Here is a 21,396-nt window from a genome sequence, read left to right on the forward strand (position 1 = left end):
GCATCAGTCAAAGCGAATGAAGTTCTGCCTACCGGGGACCACGAGCCAGAACCGGGTCCCCCTCAGATGGGCCATTGATCATTGCAAGGAGCAATGGCCTATAGAAACCCCCCATGTGATTGGAAGCATTCTATCTCTGCCATTGACCAGGTCAAGCACACAGAGAGGTAGGCACCCCAAAACAAACCCTGCCTAGTTAAAAAATTGCTACTTTGAATGAATTTTAACGCCTCAGTGCATGTGTGTTTGCCCCTGCCCTCCTCAGGACGTCAGCCTGGTACAGCTTCATGTGCAGGTTCCCTCCCTTTCGGCGACCCTGGTAGCTGAGGACTTACATACCCGTTGCCATTTGGTTTCGGTCCTGCATTTCTTCTCCCCTTCTCGAGCTGTCTTCGGACTGGATTCAGGAGGATGTGGCGGCACTCTGTGCCGATCCTAAGTCTGGTCTCGTCTGATCCTGCTTCCCTGTGAAGCTGTTTGCGATGATCCTGCAGGAGTCGGTTTCTCTGTTCTTTGCTTCTCATCTCTCGTGTCATCAGGCGGTGATCGCTTAGTTCTTGGAATCCGCTTGGGTCCTGGCTCTTAGGTTTTCTATGCCCTTTTGTCCTTCACTGTATACGGAGTCTGCGGTGGTGCAGTATCTGCAGGCAGCTTCTTCTAGTTGTCGTCCCATGTTGGACTTGTTGGTTTTTTGGAGTGGGCGTGGGGGCTCTTCCCAGAAGGGTCGTGCCAGGGCTCGGGATTCCTCCTGTCGTGGCAGGCCAGTGGTGCCAGTTTCGGAGCCGGCACAGCCTTCAGAGCCGACTACGTCTGGTCGGCATGGTGATTGCTCTGCTTGCCGGTCTGCTTCTCGTAAGGGGCGTCATCCCTTTTGCACTTGGATGGTGTCCTTGGACCTCCGGGATGCATATTGGTACGTCCTGATTCATCCTTGTTTCAGGAACTGGCTCGGTTTTGTTTGTGTGGTGCGTCAGGCTTATCGCTTTCGTTGCCTTCCATTCGGCTTGAATCTGGCACCTCCTTCAGTAACATGTCTTAACTGACATTCGAGCACGACGTTTTTGGGGGTCGAACAGGGTTCTGGCTGCTCGCTACCCAGTCAATGTTCCTAGCCCTAGTCGGACATGTGTTGCATTAAGTCATTGGTTGCAGCCAGTTGTCTCAACTTAGAGTTGAGGAGCGAGTGGTGACCACTTCCCGGGTAAGTCCTTCTTGTTTTATCTTTGTTAAGTAGCTCCAAGGAGCTGATGGGACTCCCTGCAGAAAACCAGCATTAGATGTAATGAAACATCATTTTCTGGGCGAGACTCAGAGGCTCCCCGGCAACCTTCCCTCCCTCCCGGTTGGCGGTTTTGACATCCAGCCTCTGAACTGGAGCTGCATAGCCGGCACGGGGAATCTGGAGCTCACTCTCCCAGGGAAGGGGAGTTCTGTTCAACAGTTCAGCTTTCAGTAGCAATTTTTTTAACCAGATAGGGTTTGTTTTGAGGTGCCTGACCTGGTTGATGGCAGACATAGAATGTTTCCAGCCACACGGGGGTTTCTATAGGCCATTGGTCCTCGTGCCTCATCTGGGGGGGCCATCTTCTGGCTCATGGTCCCCAGTAGGCAGAAATCCATTTGCTTTGACTGATGCGACAGTCTAATGCATTCATATCAGCCCGGATAGCTACGGGGAACCTCCAGGTCTTACCCAGAAAATGGCATTTCATTACATCAATGCTGTTTTTTTAATGATTTGTTGTGAAGGAAGATTAAACAAAACAAAAACAATTAAATTTGTTATTACTGTATTTTATCCTTACAATCGCTTTCTTTAACTCACATGATTTCTTACACAAAGTTCTGTGTAGTACTGTATATTGATTTAGATAAAAAAAAATATTAATGGGGAGATTCATTCAGTTGTGGCATTTATCTTTGATGAGTTTACAAGCATTGCATATTACTTTATATTTTCAACACATTGTATAAGACTATGGTACATTCATTCACTCACTCTTGAGTTGATGCATCATGGAATCATTTAAGGTTAGTGTGTAGCCACTCCAAGGCAGCCTTCAGGATGTTCTGGTGATGTGCTTTGTCCCATTAAGTCCTCAGGAGCTCAAACTGGTGGTAGTGATGGAATAAGGTGTTGTATAACCTTTCAGTTGGGACTAGCGTGGCATCTCCTGCCGTACAATCAGTGCCGGGACTCAGCATTGTTGTGTTGAAGGACAACTACCTGGGGACAGGCAACTAGGTACTGTGTATGACTGTGAGCCATTATCTCACAGTTGGTGGAACAGCATTCATGCTCTGTTCAAAGACTATTGATATGGAACTTGATGTCTCTTGATACTGCTACTGTAGCATAATTTAACTGATTGCTGGACCTCAAACTCAATTTAATAGAAGATGCATATATCTTGAATTCGGATTCATACGGGTTCACCTATTTATTTTGTTATGGTATGGAGATAATAATTAGCAACTACGTTATATCAACACCCTAGTGGATGCACAGAGTGCAAACTTGAAATAGTGAAACTATTTTCCAAGTTTTTTTAGAGGCAGGTAACAAATGGAGTTTCCCAAGGGTCTGTCCTGGGATCCCTACTCTTTCTAATTTACTTCAGGAGTGGGCAAACAAATGATTGCTAGAATTTAGTTCCAACAAGTGTAAGGTAATGAAGACAGGAAAGGGAGAAAGGAGACCAAAAGGCATCTACTTCATAAAGGGAAGGCAAGTACAGGAGTCAGAGAAAGTATTTGGGAGTGGATGTTATTCCAACACTAACACCAAAGGCACACAAAACAGGGCTACATTGGCTGCATATGAGATGCTGGCAAACATTATAACATTGCTTAGAAACCTAAATCAAGGCTCTTTCAAGACAATCCTCTTTGCAAACAATTTACACAGCCTTTGTTAGACCATTACTGAACTATGCAGCACTGGCCTGGAATCTCCATATTGTGAAGCCTAACCAAAATTGAAAAAGTACAAAGGTGTGCAACAAGTTTAGTGCCAGAGCTAAAAGGGCAGAACTATGAGGATAAATTAAGGGAAGTAGACTTCACAATCATGGAGGAGAGGAAGAATGAAAGGAAAAAAAATCGAAACATGTATTCAAGATACTGAGGGGAATTGACAAGGACAGCCTCTGAGAGAGAGAGAGAGAGAGAGAGATGACAAAACACAAGCAGAAGCAGGCACAACAAGACCAGTAGGCAGGGCATAATTAGCTAGACCTAATTAGCTTCCTCACAGGTAAGTGGACGCACACACACACACACACACAGCATTCCACTTCACCTAATCTTTCAGGCATCCCTGTGTACAGGAGTCGTAGCAGACATGTGGAAAAAGGCTAACATAGTTCCAATCTACAGAAGTGGCAGCAGGGAAGACCCCCTCAATTATAGACCTGTATCATTGACAAGTGTAATAGTGAAAGTATTAGAAAAAATAATAAAAACTAAATGGGTAGAACACCTGGAGAGAAATTATATAATATCAGACAGACAGTATGGTTTTCGATCTGGAAGATCCTGTGTATTGAATTTACTCAGTTTCTATGATCGAGCCACAGAGATTTTACAGGAAAGAGATGGTTGGGTTGACTGCATCTATCTGGACCTAAAAAAGGCTTTGGACAGAGTTCCACATACGAGGTTGTTCTGGAAACTGGAAAATATTGGAGGGGGTGACAGGTAAGCTTCTAACATGGATGAAAATTTTCTGACTGATAGAAAAACGAGAGCAGTAATCAGAGGCAATGTAACGGACTGGAGAAATGTCACAAGTGGAGTATCACAGGGTTCAGTTCTTCACCAATGATGTTTATTGTCTACATAAATGATCTACCAGTTGGTATATAGAATTATATGAACATGTTTGCTGATGATGCAAAGATAATAGGAAGGATAAGAAACTTAGATGATTGTCATGCCCTTCAAGAAGACCTGGACAAAATAAGTACATGGAGCGCCACTTGGCAAATGGAATTTAATGTGAATAAATGCCATGTTATGTAATGTGGAACAGGAGAACTTAGACCCCACACAACCTATAAATTATGTGAGAAATCTTTAAAGAATTCTGATAAAGAAAGGGATCTAGGGGTGGTTCTAGATAGAAAACTGTCACCTGAGGACCACATAAAGAACGTTGTGCAAGGAGCCTATGCCATGCTTTCTAACTTCAGAATTGCTTTTAAATACATGGATGGCAGAATACTAAAGAAATTGTTCACGACTTTTGTTAGGCCAAAGCTAGAATATGCAGCTGTTGTGTGGTGCCCATATCTTAAGAAGCACATCAACAAACTGGAAAAGGTGCAAAGACATACTACTAAGTGGCTCCCAGAACTTAAGGACAAGAGTAACGAGGAGAGGTTAGAGGCATTAAATATAACAAAACTAGAAGACAAGAAAAAGAGGCGATATGATCACTACGTACAAAATAGTAACAGGAATTGATAAAATCAATAGGGAAGATTTCCTGAGACCTGGAACTTCAAGGACAAGAGGTCAAAGATTTAAACTAGCTAAACACAGATGTCGAAGAAATATAAGAAAATTCACTTTCGCAAACAGAGTGGTAGACGGTTGGAACAAGTTAGGTGAGAAGGCCAAGACCGTCAGTAATTTCAAAGCGTTATATGACAGAGTGCTGGAAAGATGGGACACCACGAGCATAGCTCTCATCCTGTAACTAAACTTAGGTAATTACTTACACACACACACACACACACACACACACACACACACACATTCAAAAGGTGACACCCCTAGGGTCAACACTTGCAGCAGAGGAGCTCCAGCATATTTCAACAATCCTAAGTATTGTAGTACAGGTTGATGGTAGTGAGTGGTGTCCCAGAGAACATAAAGGTATAGTGCTCTTGAAAAATAGGTGAGATAACAGGAAAGTGCTAAGGGAAGTGAAAAATCGGATGAGAAAAAGTTGCCCTAGTGTTTACAGTGCAGAGAAGAACATTCAAGATGGCCACTGGCAAGGGGAAAAACAAAACAGAGCTTGATTTTGAGGGATTCAATGAAGAAAGCATTGATATTAGTAGTCTACATAACAAGTTGGTAAATTTAGATACTATAGTGAACTCTCATGTAGAAATAATTAGTAAATTGAAAGAAAGTAATGACCATTTGAATAGCAAAGTTTTATGTCTTGAGGGTTTAGTGAAAGACTTGCGCAAGGATAAGAATCAATTGGAAACAAATTGCAAAGCCATGGAAGAAGAAAATAAACTCTTAAAAATAGCTTTGGAAGAAGTTAAAGTAAATTTAAACATAAATGACTACAATAGGTTAGGCAAGGAAATTCAACAGGAGAAACAGCTTTTGTCAGCGCAGATGGAGGAAGTTACACAGGGAATAGAACAGTGCAAGAAAGATATGCAACTCACTTATGCACAAGTGGCCAAGGAGAAGGAAAAAATAGAAGAAGCAGTAAAGGAAGTCAAACACTGCAGCAACCAAGATAAAACAAACATTAGGCTAGAAGTGAGGAAAGAATTGGCATCTAACCCGAAGTTGGTGCAAAACACAGTTGATCGGAGTAAGTCCCTGATCATTTTTGGCTGCAAAGAAAAGGCGATAACATCTAGGTCAGAAAGAGCTGTAGAAGAAGCTAAAGTAGTAGATAAAATTGTTGGCCTCGTGGAAGGTCTTACAAACAGAGAGAATGTGTGCGACTACAGGAGAATAGGCAGGTACGTAAAAGGGAAAGATCGACCTTTGAGGATCACCCTAAACGGTGCCAAACAGATGGAAGAAGTACTAAGGAATGCTAGAAAATTGCAAAGGGATGAGGATGGGAAAGGGTGGTCGTTAAGACGAGATCTTTCAAAAGAAGATAGAGAGAAGCTGAAACTGAACCTCGCCGAGGCAAAACATTTAAATGAGAGCAGGAATGAAGAAGAAATAAATTTTTTTTTCTACAAAGTGATAGGGGTAGGCAAACCAGTAAAGTGGTACATAAAGGCAAACCAACAAAATCAATAGAGAGAGGGGGAGTGAAGAATAAGGAGAGGGGGAACAAGTTCCTGAAGATTGCATACACCAACATAGATGGAGTGAGATCGAAGATACTGGAGTTAAGTGATGTAATACAGCTGCAGACACCAGACATTGTTGCACTCACGGAGACAAAACTTGAAGATGTAATTTTAAATGAGGTCATATTCCCAAGGGGCTACTCAATTTGGAGACGGGACAGAAAAATTAGGAAAGGCGGTGGCGTTGCTGTGCTGGTAAAAGAACACCTAAAGGTGAAGGAAATAATGACTGCCAATCCACAAGAAGTTGACATAATAGCACTAGAGATCTGCTATGAGGATGATAAACTAATGATGATAAATGCATATAGTCCACCGCCAAGCAGCACATGGTCAAAGGAGGAGCTAGATAGTAAACGTGAAGGTCTTATAACAATAATGAGAGAGATTATAGCGAGAGCGGATAACGATAGATCACGACTGTTGATAGTCGGTGACTTCAACTTGAAATCCATAGACTGGGAAGCATATGAAGCTAAAACAGAAGATTTTTGGACCTGTAAATTTGTAGACCTCATCCTGGAAACATTCTTGTATCAACATGTTAAACAAGCTACGAGGATGAGGGAAGGGGACGTTCCCTCCATGCTAGATTTGATATTTACCAGGAAGGAGGAAGAGATATTTGACATTCAGTACCTTCCTCCCTTGGGTAAAAGTGACCATGTCTTTTTGGGAATAAAGTATGCAATGCGTTATAAGCTGGAAGAAAATAAGGAGGTTGAAGCAGTTGAAAAACCAGACTTCAGGAGAGGACATTATGGTGACCTTAGAAATTTTTTTAGTGAGTATAATTGGACAGACTTGATGCTAGGCAAGGAAGTGAATGAGATGTATGGCAAGTTTTGTGAAATATATGATAAAGGCACAAAAAAATTTATACCAAAACAGAGATGCAGAACTAGGAAACAGGATTGGTTCAATAGAAATTGCGAGAGGGCTAGAGACCGAAAGACACAAAAATGGAATCAATACAGGAAGAGGCCGAACCCCCAAACATACCAGCGATACAAAGATGCGAGAAACAACTACACGGCAGTGAGGAGAGAGGCAGAAAGAAATTTTGAAAAAGGGATTGCGGACAAATGTAAAACAGAACCAGGTCTATTCTATAAATTCATAAACAACAAATTGCAGGTAAAGGATAATATTCAGAGGTTGAAAATGGGAAATAGATTCACGGAAGATGAAAAGGAAATGTGTGAAACACTAAACGAAAAGTTCCAAAGTGTGTTTGTACAAAATGAAATCTTTAGGGAACCAGATACAATAAGAATTCCAGAGAACAACATAGAACACATAGAGGTGTCTAGAGACGAAGTGGAAAAAATGCTCAAGGAGCTCGGTAAGAACAAAGCAGCTGGCCCAGATGGCGTTTCACCATGGGTTCTGAGAGAATGTGCATCTGAGCTCAGCATTCCACTTCACCTGATCTTTCAGGCATCCCTGTGTACAGGAATCGTAGCAGACGGGTGGAAACAGGCTAACATAGTTCCAATCTACAAAAGTGGCAGCAGGGAAGACCCCCTCAATTATAGACCTGTATCATTGACAAGTGTAATAGTGAAAGTATTGGAAAAACTAATCAAAACTAAATGGGTAGAACACCTAGAGAGAAATGATATAATATCAGACAGACAGTATGGTTTTCGATCTGGAAGATCCTGTGTATCGAATTTACTCAGTTTCTATGATCGAGCCACAGAGATATTACAGGAAAGAGATGGTTGGGTTGACTGCATCTATCTGGACCTAAAAAAGGCTTTCGACAGAGTTCCACATAAGAGGTTGTTCTGGAAACTGGAAAATATTGGAGGGGTGACAGGTAAGCTTCTATCATGGATGAAAAATTTTCTGACTGATAGAAAAATGAGGGCAGTAATCAGAGGCAATGTATCAGAATGGAGAAATGTCACAAGTGGAGTACCACAGGGTTCAGTTCTTGCACCAGTGATGTTTATTGTGTACATAAATGATCTACCAGTTGGTATACAGAATTATATGAACATGTTTGCTGATGATGCTAAGATAATAGGAAGGATAAGAAATTTAGATGACTGTCATGCCCTTCAAAAAGACCTGGACAAAATAAGTATATGGAGCACCACTTGGCAAATGGAATTTAATGTTAATAAATGTCATGTTATGGAATGTGGAATAGGAGAACATAGACCCCACACAACCTATATATTATGTGAGAAATCTTTAAAGAATTCTGATAAAGAAAGAGATCTAGGAGTGGTTCTAGATAGAAAACTATCACCTGAGGACCACATAAAGAATATTGTGCAAGGAGCCTATGCTATGCTTTCTAACTTCAGAATTGCATTTAAATACATGGATGGCGATATACTAAAGAAATTGTTCATGACTTTTGTTAGGCCAAAGCTAGAATATGCAGCTGTTGTGTGGTGCCCATATCTTAAGAAGCACATCAACAAACTGGAAAAGGTGCAAAGACATGCTACTAAGTGGCTCCCAGAACTGAAGGGCAAGAGCTACGAGGAGAGGTTAGAAGCATTAAATATGCCAAAACTAGAAGACAGAAGAAAAAGAGGTGATATGATCACTACATACAAAATAGTAACAGGAATTGACAAAATCGACAGGGAAGACTTCCTGAGACCTGGAACTTCAAGAACAAGAGGTCATAGATTTAAACTAGCTAAACACAGATGCCGAAGAAATATAAGAAAATTCACCTTCGCAAATAGAGTGGTAGACGGTTGGAACAAGTTAAGTGAGAAGGTGGTGGAGGCCAAGACCGTCAGTAGTTTCAAAGCGTTATATGACAAAGAGTGTTGGGAAGACGGGACACCACGAGCGTAGCTCTCATCCTGTAACTACACTTAGGTAATTACACTTAGGTAATTACACACACACACACACACACACACACACACACACACACACACACACACACACACACACACACACACACACACACACACACACACACACACACACACACACACACACACACACACACACACACACACACACACACACACACACACACACACACACACACACACACACACACACACACACACACACACACACACACACACACACACACACACACACACACACACACACACACACACACACACACACACACACACACACACACACACACACACACACACACACACACACACACACACACACACACACACACACACACACACACACACACACACACACACACACACACACACACACACACACACACACACACACACACACACACACACACACACACACACACACACACACACACACACACACACACACACACACACACACACACACACACACACACACACACACACACACACACACACACACACACACACACACACACACACACACACACACACACACACACACACACACACACACACACACACACACACACACACACACACACACACACACACACACACACACACACACACACACACACACACACACACACACACACACACACACACACACACACACACACACACACACACACACACACACACACACACACACACACACACACACACACACACACACACACACACACACACACACACACACACACACACACACACACACACACACACACACACACACACACACACACACTTTTTAAATCATTTAGCAAGTTATATAAAGTTTTCTACAGTGATGGTGATGAAAGGTATAGACTAATTTGTTTTAGATTCTGTAGCTTCAGTGGCAACTAAATCTACATAACTGCTCCATGAAAGAAAAGAATGTATGTAATGAATGTACAGTGTACAGTGTACAGAAAAAGAATGTACAGTGTATGGAATGCTCTTCCATATGAGCATTGAATGAGAAATAAGATTTTCTGATCTAAGAGCTCACTTTTTGATGATACCCCGTGCTGATTCTTGACTCAAACTTTGAATTTCAACACTAAATTGCTACCTCAAACACTGGCATTTAATCCTACCTCTATTATTTAATTAAATGTGATTTGTACTGCTGGGCACACTGTTCTTGCGGCCCGGTCTTGTGACTATTCTGTTAATTTTTTTTGTTTTTTTCAAGGACAGTACTGCATGGGCCCTAAGCCTCTGGCTGGCCCACTAATAGATGATACTGCTATCCTGAACCCACAACCCAGATGATCGGGTATACAGTAGTTTGGAGGTGTTTATAGACTCCAGAATCTAGTTCTAGACTGACTTACTCCCCCTCCCCTCTCCATACAACGCCTTCCTCGTATCTTGCATTTAGTAATGCCACTGAAGCTTGACATTATGGGTGGTAAGCACTCTTGGTTAACTCATGGCAAGACTTGACACTACGAAGTCTCTACTCCCTCGGTAGGACAGCCCTACTATAGTCTTATAAACTTTCAGAAACCACCCATTAGCTTTACAAGTAGGCAAACTGTAACCAACAGGTTGTACAGGTCTGCAGAGAAACCGGAGCCTGACCTGCAGAAGATTAGTTACCAGTTATACAGTAATTACATTAAACTGGCCTGGTTAAATACTTGCTTGTGGTTCTGGAGAGAGGGGAAAGTGTGCGAGCGTTCCACACGACCTATTCTGTGGGTACCCAGATCATCCTTAGGATTGTGTACTTGCCTAGTTGTGCTTGCGGAGGTTGAGCTTTGGCTCTTTGGTCACGCCTCTCGACTGTCAATGGACTGGTGGTCAGATTCTTGAGCCTATTGGCTCTATCATATCTACATTACAAACTCCATACAGAGTCTGCCTCCTCCACATCACTGCCTAATGCATTCCATCCGTTAACTAGCGACACCGAAAAATCTTTAAAATGTGTCTCTCGCCCAACCATTTGGACTGGACGGTAGAGCGATGGTCTCGCTTCATGCAGGTCAGCGTTCAATCTCTGACCGTCAGAGTGGTTGGGCACCATTCCATCCCCCCGTCCCATCCCAAATCCTTATCCAGGCCCCCTCCCAGTGCTATTATAGATGTAATAGCTTTGTGCTTTTCCCTGACAACTTTTCCCTGATAATTCCCTCATTTGGGCACTGTGTCCACCTGTCCCCTTGTTCTTGTTCCACCCATGCTAAATACCTTTGTCCACCATCAATTTCTTAGTGAATTTTTAAGATCATGTCTGTCATCCAGGGATGTGTCATTTAGTTCCTGTAGCTTTTCCTCGTAAGTCATACCTTTGTTCTAGTACTAGTCTGTTCCTTGTGGTTGTCTTGGGCCGGATGTCTAGTCTGCAAGCACTGTATGCAGACAATCTTGTGTGAATATGCAGCGAACAGCTGTAGGATGTTATCGGTACAGAGATCCAAATCTTATTCGGAATAAGGCTGCTCATGAAGCTAAATATTCTTTAAGTAAATGTTATTCTTCTGAGACTGAGATATAAAATGGTTGGCGAGTGTGATGCCTTTGATATATATTGACATCATTCCTTTTGAAGATCCAAAGAGTGCTGTATTCTTTTCCCAGCTTACCTTTGATAATTACTTTACCCGTCTTAATTCCTCCACCAGAAGGGGAAATTCAGGTATGCAAGTCAGGATTATCAAGAGGATGGGGGGGGGGGCACTTTCTCACCGCTGATTTTCTGTCCCTGTTGAGGCAACTTGAATCCTCTATTCCTGATTATGTGTATAGTAAACAGTAAGTTGTTAAGACAGATTTAGTGGGTAGGCCATTCCATGTGTTTAAACCCTATGGGGTGAAGTCTCTTGCTTCAATCAGTTGCCCCCTTTTATGCATCACATTGGACCTTTAATTCCGTAAAATACTGAAGTTGGAGGACAAGATCAGACCTGTTCGTAAACGAGTGCCACACAACTCGACTAATTTGTAGATGTAAACGCATTAAAGAAATTTTTGTATAAGCTCTTCCATTCTTTGATAGAGAAGTTCAGATGGATACACCAGTAAATGACATCTATAGGAATAGTTTGAATAACCACTAAAGAGTTCTTTCATTTCATTGTCCTAATAGTTGACAAATGCCACAACCAGGTTTTAAAAGTAATCCACGTAAAACTCTAGCCTGTAGAATGGGTATTGGTGTACATATAGTGGTTCACATATAACCCCTCCCCTCTGCATTGTTCCAATGTCATTGACATTGACGTCACAAGCCATTAAGAGTTTTCCTTAACTGAAGAGTTAAGGATTTATTCATTATCCCAATAAAAAAAAAAGTTTCCATAACGACACTTCAGGTCCCTAGTGGCAAGTCTCTTAATGTTGACTTCCAACATTAAGAGACTTCCTGGCTAAGGTATTCAAGAAGATTATGAGCTAGGTTAAATTTTATTTTACAACTCCACCATTCAGGAAACAAGGCCTTTTCTGGCAAAATATATGTATCAAAGGCTAGTCTCACAGATGACAGGTAATGTTGTGCCACTTTGTGCTGTTGTTATAGATGTTCTTCAGAACCCGAGTCCTTGGTGCCTTCCCTGTTGTCTGGCTGTGGTTGCCCAAGCCTGGGGGCGATAGGGGGTCAAGTTATCAGAACTGTTATATTCCTTAAGATAAGATAAGAGGTCTTAAATCTTGTGATAAGTTAATCTAAACTTATACAGACCTCTTTACAGCTGTTAAAGCCCTCAGAGTAACCTGCACTTAAAAATCTACCAAACACCCCATATGTTATGACAATCTAAACTGTATGAAAAATGAATAAGGTAAAACGAGCCATACGGACCCTCCAGTGTGGGATCAGTTGGCGTAGGACAAAGTGTACTCGGATGACTACCTCCAGGTCATTGTGCCTCGCTCGTTGCCGCTTATCCAGATGAGCTGGATCCCACCTAAAAATATTAGGTAGTTTTAGAAAAATTCTTTGCCGTTTAGTAAATCTTAGTCCAGCAGGATTACCATATTTAATGTTTAATGCACATGCATTTCAATAATTCATAACCATGTTAAACATTAATAAAGTAAACTCACTTCTGGCGATAACACTCTTTATGAAGTCGTCCTTATCCTTGTCTTGGATACTAACTAGCTGGAAGCCTCTGCCAAGACCAGCAGTAAGAGTTGGCTTTATCCCAGCTGCTATAGGTGTTAGCATTCACGTACCATGAGAAATGGCAATTCTTACCAGCCCCCATTTCATGTGTGTGAAACAGTTGAAAATTAAATTTAGATTAATTTACTAAAAGGGGACAATAAGAGCCATGTTTATTCCAACCTACATCTTTGGTACTTCAAGCGCATTACTGGTTTGATCTAAGGGATTTAGAGTAATTAAATCAAACTAGAACATTTACAATTTTACCATAGTAATAGTTTTACTTTACTTTTCATAGTAACAACATTTTACCATGTTGTTACTAAGGGGCCTAACAGTTGAATGGACAGTGCTTTGGATTCGTAGTCCTGAGGTTCCGGGTTCGATCCCCGGTGGAGGCGGAAACAAATGGGCAGAGTTTCTTTCATCCTGATGCTTCTGTTCACTTAGCAGTAAATAGGTACCTGGGCGTTAGACAGCTGCTACAGGCTGCTTCTTGGGGGTTTTGTAACAAAAAAGGAGGCCTGGCCAAGGACCGGGCCGTGGGGACGCTAAGCCTCGAAATCAAGATAATCTCAAGAAGATGTGTTACATTACCACGTATTCCACAGGAAGGAGTGTTGAGTTTGTCGTGACCTTGAAGGCTGGGAAACTTATGTTAGAGCTGAGGAGCGAATGGAAGCTGGGAGAGCTTTAATGCAGGAAGGGATTGAAAGGACAAGGGTGCCGCTTGAAGAGTGAACCGTTAGACGTAACATGGAACTGGAAAGAAACTAGTTTGAAAGTGGTTAGTGTCTTTGAAGAATTGAAGAGGTTTTCCCTGAAGGAGGATTTTGCGAAGGGAAAGGAGAGACGAAAACTGGTGCATACAACTAGTTTTCCTTAAGACACCAGGGAGCCATCTGGGGCTCACGTAGTGGTCCCCGGAAACCCCACAGAAGTATTTTAAGCAGAAGCATTTTGGAATCTGAAAAGTAATACCAATTTAAGACTAAAGAGTGAATTTAGACTTAATCCTGCTGCAAGAACATGGTTAATAAGGCAAGCCAAGGTAAAAATTATATTGAATTTTACCATCCTTGTAACAGTTACTTGAAAAACATTAAGCAGGATATTCTTTTCAAAGTTAAATTAGTAATTATCTTAAGTTACTACCAAGATACTCTAAAACCATTTGTTAAGCCTCTAGGCTAGGGTTGTAGACGACCTTGAAGCTGAAACTAGAAAACTAAAGGAGGGGGGGGGGGGTAAGCCATGCATAAAAACCTATACAAGAAGCATTAAATGAAGCATTACAACCTTTGTAGCAACAGTGACTGGTAAAAAGTCAGTTTACTTTAGTGTTAAAGTAAAAGCTTATAAACTGTCTACATTTAACATAAATGTTAACATTGTCCTCTTTAAGTAACCAAGTTATACTCAAGGCCCGTTTGTCAAACTTATGACTGTCTTGTATAGAACTCCGGGGCACTGACAATTGCACCACTACGAGCCGATAGTTAGGTTAATTATCGACCAGGTGCAATGGTCATGATGTATTATTTGATTAACTTTTTAATATTAGAGAACTTCACACAACTACACTGAAATCAAATTATATAAATCTACCAAAATGGGGGGGGGGGACAGGGAAGAGTGAGAAAAAAAACTGATAAAAAGACTAACACCATGGATGGACATCCTAAAAATTAACATATCCTAGTTTGTAGATAATTTCACAAGCTACACATTACTAGAATTACATCTATAGCCTGCTGAATTTACATGTAGTCATGTTATAAAAACTAGGTTTTAAATTTAGTTTTGACATTTTAAAACCTAGTACAATAACTCCATTGTATACTTACAGAAATTGGTAATATATATATCCTAATTTTTTAAAATAAATTGAAGGCCAGACGTTAAGGGCTAGCTCTTCGAATGATGCAAGTGGGGCAGAGGAGCGTCACAGACCAGTTGGGTCTACTATAGTGCCACACACAGCATTATGCTCACTTAACCCAACCTTCGATTTGTCTAGGCAAATCTGAAATTGTAGATTTTCCCCATACACTTCACTAGTTCTAGTACAGGGAACCAGGGAAGAGGGAGGGGGGGATCCTCCACATAAAGCTGAACTTCAAGAGAGGAACCTGGAACTGGATACCAAAAGTGAGGTAAAACACACTGGAGTATATTTGTTGTTTGTTTTAGATTCTGCTATTTGGAACAAACAGTTCCAAGTAGCACGGGGTATGGTGAGCCCGTAGGTAGCGCGGTATCACTGCACGTCCTTACGTGCCACTGAACACGGAGTGTATTTGATTGATTGATAAAGATTAAGCCAGCCAAGAGGTGGCACGGGCATGAATAGCCCGTAAGAGTATTTGTTCTCATCGTCCCTTTTATAACCAGACCCGGCCGCTGATTGGTTGACATTCACCCTAAAACTCACCCCATTAGTTCAAATCAAATCAAATGTTTATTCAGGTAAAGTACATACATAAAAGGTGAGATACAAACATTGATGGATTTATAGATAGAGCTAGTACATACAAAGCCTTAAAACACTTACGCAAAGCGTTTCAGGTAGTTAACATTTTGCGAGTCTGAAGTGTCAATTATCAATGGCCAACAGCCACTCCTTCATTTCCCCAAATACGAACGAGTCTAATGAACAAACAATAATCCACAGCTTGAATGATTGATGTTGTTAATTTCAAAATTTAATTCACCTGCTGCTCCGCTTGGGGACCTCCAGTTAACGGAACGTGATTATTACCCTTTGGGTCACGGTAGTGCCGTCTCTCCTCTGCAACGGCTCGCTTTTCGGTGCCTTGTCGTTTGGGGGTCATAGGAAAGTTGATGTTATTTTTTGTTTCTGTTTTCTGGCTGGTTCCTCGTATGGAGAAATGGTGCCCGGCGCCGGCCTGGCCTATAGGTGCCAGGATTTTAAGGGCATTTGTGTGGATCCTTGGTGTTCCCTCAGGATGGGTGGGGAGGGGGTATTAGAATTAGAATTACCATAGAATTACCCAAATCGGCCCAAAACTACACAAATCGTCCTAGCATTATGTAAGTAATGAAGAAATATGGTATATTTACTTACTATAATGTTGGTGCTACACGTAGAACATGATCAAACCTATTTTTACTCTGAAATAATCTAATTTCATAACGAAATGAGACGTAAATATGTGAGAGGTGACGCCATAGGAAGTCGACGGTCCAAGCGACAATTGTGTGGAGCGACTTATCCAAGATATATGGTCGCCTGGAGAGTGTTTGCTGCCATAACAGCCTCCTGTACACAGTGATCCAGTCGTCATATTTCATGGCTCAAATTGTCGCAAATTTAATTGGTAATATTAACAAGTAGAATGTGTATTTATAATAATATTTTTCATAAACAGCCACAAAATATTTAATATTTATTAAAAAAAAGTGTCTGGAAGTTAAATCAATTCCACATGACAATAAATTTGTTATATAGATACTAGCGTTATTCGTTGGTATGCGTTCGCTATTTAAACTACTCCAGTCCTTTTCGTTCATAGAACACCGAACCCTACACGCTCTCTGATATATTGCTTAATTAACAAATATTCACAAATAAAGATTATATTTATATATGTTATCAGAAAGGCAGATATAAAATAGTTTGTGTTAATGCATCACAGAGATTATACTTTATTAGAGAGGAAAAATATTCATATTTTAAACAAGGCTTCTTGGCCGACGCTCTCCCTTTCGATGGGAACTATGACCTTTTGAAAATCAATGTTAATTGAATCTAGATATTGTAAAAAACGAAGTTTTTTATGTCATCAGAAAGACATATAAGCTGCATGTTAATACTTTGGTATAAATATAACTGAAGTGAAAGTGAAGATATATGCCTTTTTATAGTTACTTGATGGCTCGCTCAGGGAGTGTGAAGGCCTGCACACAAGCCAATCAATTTTATAATTAATGTACATATATGCAAAGTACCGTCAAAGGTTTTTATTTCAGAATAAAGACAGATGTAGACGATAATGTAAATACATTTCAAGGAAAACATATCTTAAATGAAAGCAAAGATATGGTCAAATAAATAGGCAATACCACACCATCGCCAGTGTCCGGACACATGAATATTCGCATTAGGTAGGTGAAAGGAAATGTACCCAACCATTTCCATTTACGCGACCAGTTTCCGTTCTTATGTTCTTACTTACATTTATTGAAATTTATCATCATCATCATTTACAGAAATAAATTAACATAAAAATGTAGTAATTTTAATACACAAAACAGAAGTAGATATGTATGTAAATTATGACGCAGGATAGGATCACTATTGCAGAACTATTCGCATACTTTGTGTCATTATATATAGTACTGGAATTTTAAAAAAATCGCGGAATTCAGAGATAACACCATCATTGGTGTCCAAGAAAAGTGTAAGTACTTCATTTATAATGATGTGCTGCCCAAAATCTTAGCGAAGTATCTAAAATTTGCTTACTGTAAGTAATTCATGCAAATGATTGTAAAGCCGTCGCCCAGTTGGGTGGGTGTAGAGCACATGACTGTTAAGCTGCCGCCCAGTTGGTTGGGTGTGGAGCACATGACTGTAAAGCTGCCGCCCAGTTGGGTGGGTGTGGAGCACATGACTGTTAAGCTGCCGCCCAGTTGGGTGGGTGTGGAGCACATGACTGTAAAGCTGCCACCCAGTTGGGTGGGTGTGAAGCACATGACTGTTAAGCTGCCGCCCAGTTGGGTGGGTGTGGAGCACATGACTGTTAAGCTGCCGCCCAGTTGGGTGGGTGTGGAGCACATGACTGTTAAGCTGCCGCCCAGTTGGGTGGGTGTGGAGCACATGACTGTAAAGCTGCCGCCCAGTTGGGTGAGTGTGGAGCACATGACTGTTAAGCTGCCGCCCAGTTGGGTGGGTGTGGAGCACATGACAGTAAAGCTGCCGCCCAGTTGGGTGGGTGTAGAGCAAGACTAGTAATTGGACGATTCACCATAGATGTAAAGTGCCTAGTATAGTGACTTGTGAGCCTCTTGTTGAATCACTTGTGATACAAAGATTATTGATGTGTGTATTTGTGTGGGTGATTGAATATGTATGTGAATGTATATGTATATATGCAATTGACGATCACGAAACAATAATCATTTGTATGCGGAAAATTCCATATTTCATTTCTCTGGATTTACCGCATATGTATATATATGTACATGTATGTATGATTATGTGTACATGTATATATAACATTAATAAGAGGAAATGAAGATGAAGAAATGATAAAAAGAATGGCAATAGTGGATAGTAGTAACACACTTAAGAATTATTCAGTAATAAACACAAACTCGTCCTTCACCTATGGTAAAGGAAAGTCAACTTTGAAGGATTCAATTTACATGAGATTAAGATTAGGATACAAATATATCTGGCAATACGGAGTTGATGTCAGTGAAAAAGATAAGGATTGTAAATTATGTAGTATGCCGCACGCCCACACCTTAGAACATTATGTATTAGAGTGTCAACTTATTGATAACTATAGAAATAAGGAAATAAGTAATGTACCACATCAAATTGTTTGTATGTGTGATAATGGTATGATAGACAGTATACTTAGGAGCTACAAAAATTTTGCCCCAAGAGTGTAACAATTAGATGCTGTACTTACTATATTAACCTGCAATGTTAAATGGGATTCTTGTAATGTTAATTGTCTATATGTACTTACTGAATTTGTGCGCCCCTTGAGGGACTTGCAGTAGAGGGGGTAGAAATAGCCTAAGTTACTCTATCCCTTTGAAATGTATTTTTTTCTTGTCTCAATAAACATACTTGAACTTGAACTGTAAATATTTGTGGCTTCCTGACCATAAAGTTACCGCCGCAGAGGGTAAGAGACCGGATGTACCCAGTATACAAGCCGCACTAGCTATTAGTTCATAAAAGCTGACAACTTACCCAGATCAACATTACTTCCTAATTATATATATATATATATGCAAATAATACAATTGAAATGTTTAAAACGTGATTATATATATGTATCATGTGGACAGTTTTTAATGTAATTTTTTCTCCTGATATTCGGGTTCTTTATTATGCTTCATCTTGAGGCAGAGCCCAATACCTTACGCCATATTGATGCTCTGTCCACAGATCATTCTCTCTCTCTCAAATCATATACATTGATTGTTTCCTACACCGCCCCACGGGTGCAGCTGCAGGTGCAGTTGCCTCTACCCATCAAACAGAACTATTTGCCTTGCTTGTTACACTAAAATGTGTACAAGTGTGTGTGTCTATGTATGTATTAACACGATGTACTGAACGGGGTGAGAATAGCTTGAGCTACCTCATCCCTTTGTGTATATTTTACCTCAATAAACTTATTTCAATTTCAATTTCAATTCAAGTCTCCAAACTTGATGCATTAATTGTGATTTTCTACCATCCTGCATTAATTGTAAGTGATTTCTATCATCCTTAATTGCGCGCAACTCTCTAAGACACAATTGTAACATGACCGTGTCCAAAGCTAGACAGAGAAAAACACAACATTATTAGTGATGGTAACATAATCCATTTCATGTGAATTCCATCTTCATTGACCTCCGAAACTTGAGGAATGGTCCAGAAAATAGCTACTAAAGTTTAAGTCAAGTGTGAAGATACTTTAGTTGATACTTAGATACTTCCAATAAGTGTAAACATAAGTGCTGACGATGCTACCTTCATCTATTCAGACCCCAACCCAAACGCACTATATAATAATGAAAATAACAGATTTAAAAAGTCCACTCATGGAGGGTCCATAGAATTACCCCAATCATCCCAAATCAGGCCAAAACTACCCAAAACGTATTAGCATTACGTAAGTAATGAAGAAATATGGTATATTTACTTACTATAATGTTGGTGCTACACGTAGAACATGATCAAACTTATTTTTACTCTGAAATAATCTAATTTCATAACGAAATGAGACGTAAATATGTGAGAGGTGACGCCATAGGAAGTCGACGGTCCAAGCGACAATTGTGTGGAGCGACTTATCCAAGATATATGGTCGCCTGGAGAGTGTTTGCTGCCATAACAGCCTCCTGTGGATACAAGACACTCCGTACATTGACAACATCGCACACTAATATTTTTACCACTTCGGACACCAGCGTTAGACGTTTCGCATATGTGTACGTGTTCCATATTAAAACGACAATATAATGCTATTAACAATTAAAATCTTCTATTTAACAGGCATATAGTTATTAAATGAAGTTTAGTGATGCAATAGACATAATCCGGAGTTGGTAAGGACGCCGCCCGCCAGCGTAAACACAACACACCCGAATGCCCACAAACACGATACAACGCACAAAACACAACACTTCTGTCAGTTTTTAGATAAACTACTTTTATATTTATTATGTGAGAGTTATACTTGTATAAAATGATAACTATTATAGGTAAGCGCCTAATATTTAATATTAATCAATAAAAAAGAAGTCAGAAGCCACACGCCTGTCTGTACATGTCTTTTGTGTAAAAGTATTTTGGGCGCTCATGTACTTGTGCGCTAGCTGGCGTTCACAACTGTTCTCGCCTACAAGCATTAGAATTAAACAAACGAATTTATTTTTTCATTTATATACAAGAAGAGAAGGCTACCCTTGAATCTGTAATATTCATCTGATCACTGGTCTCCCATTTGGTCCTCATTGCTTTATCTTACTATTATTGAATGTCAATAACCGTATTATGCAATTTCAATTTCTTCTATTTCTTTCTTTATTATGCACCCCATACCCATCCCGTGGGCGGTGGTGTAAAGGATTACAGAGGCACATAATCGGTTCAGGAACTGAACCCTCTAGTTCGTTTAGCTAAGCAAATAACAATGTTTGACGCTAGTTACAAAATTATTAATGTTGTATACACATGTACACACACACTCATACATACATATATATATATATATATATATATATATATATATATATATATATATATATATATATATATATATATATATATATATATATATATATATATATATATATATATCTCTGAAAACTACTGATATGTCCTGGGGACCATTCAGGCTTGTTCGCATATATATATATATATATATATATATATATATATATATATATATATATATATATATATATATATATATATATATATATATATATATATAATCTAATAATATATACTGATCTAATAAAATAATTAGACCAGTTAATACTCTCACTCGTTGTGTTAAGATATGTTAGCTTGATAAAACTGACTGTTCATTGTTGAGAAATGTGTTAACAAACAATATATCTGACTTATCAAGCC

The 21,396-nt window shown here is 40.1% G+C and overlaps 1 long non-coding RNA gene across 3 annotated transcripts; it reads right to left on the reverse strand.

Annotated features, from left to right (window-relative positions):
- Window positions 1–12,343: 12,343 nt before the first annotated feature.
- On the reverse strand, window positions 12,344–20,676 carry LOC123775114 (uncharacterized). Of its 3 annotated transcripts, none has more exons than XR_006775036.2 (3): window positions 19,962–20,676; window positions 12,753–12,858; window positions 12,344–12,531 (listed from the first exon to the last, which is right to left on the reverse strand). It is a non-coding gene; the product is annotated as an uncharacterized lncRNA (long non-coding RNA). The 3 variants fall into 3 exon arrangements; XR_011223730.1 differs by lacking the exon at window positions 19,962–20,676 and adding an exon at window positions 16,150–16,649; XR_011223729.1 differs by lacking the exon at window positions 19,962–20,676 and adding an exon at window positions 12,998–13,263.
- Window positions 20,677–21,396: the final 720 nt, after the last annotated feature.

Source organism: Procambarus clarkii, chromosome 65, assembly GCF_040958095.1.
Source record: "Procambarus clarkii isolate CNS0578487 chromosome 65, FALCON_Pclarkii_2.0, whole genome shotgun sequence".
Lineage (NCBI taxonomy): Eukaryota > Metazoa > Arthropoda > Malacostraca > Decapoda > Cambaridae > Procambarus > Procambarus clarkii.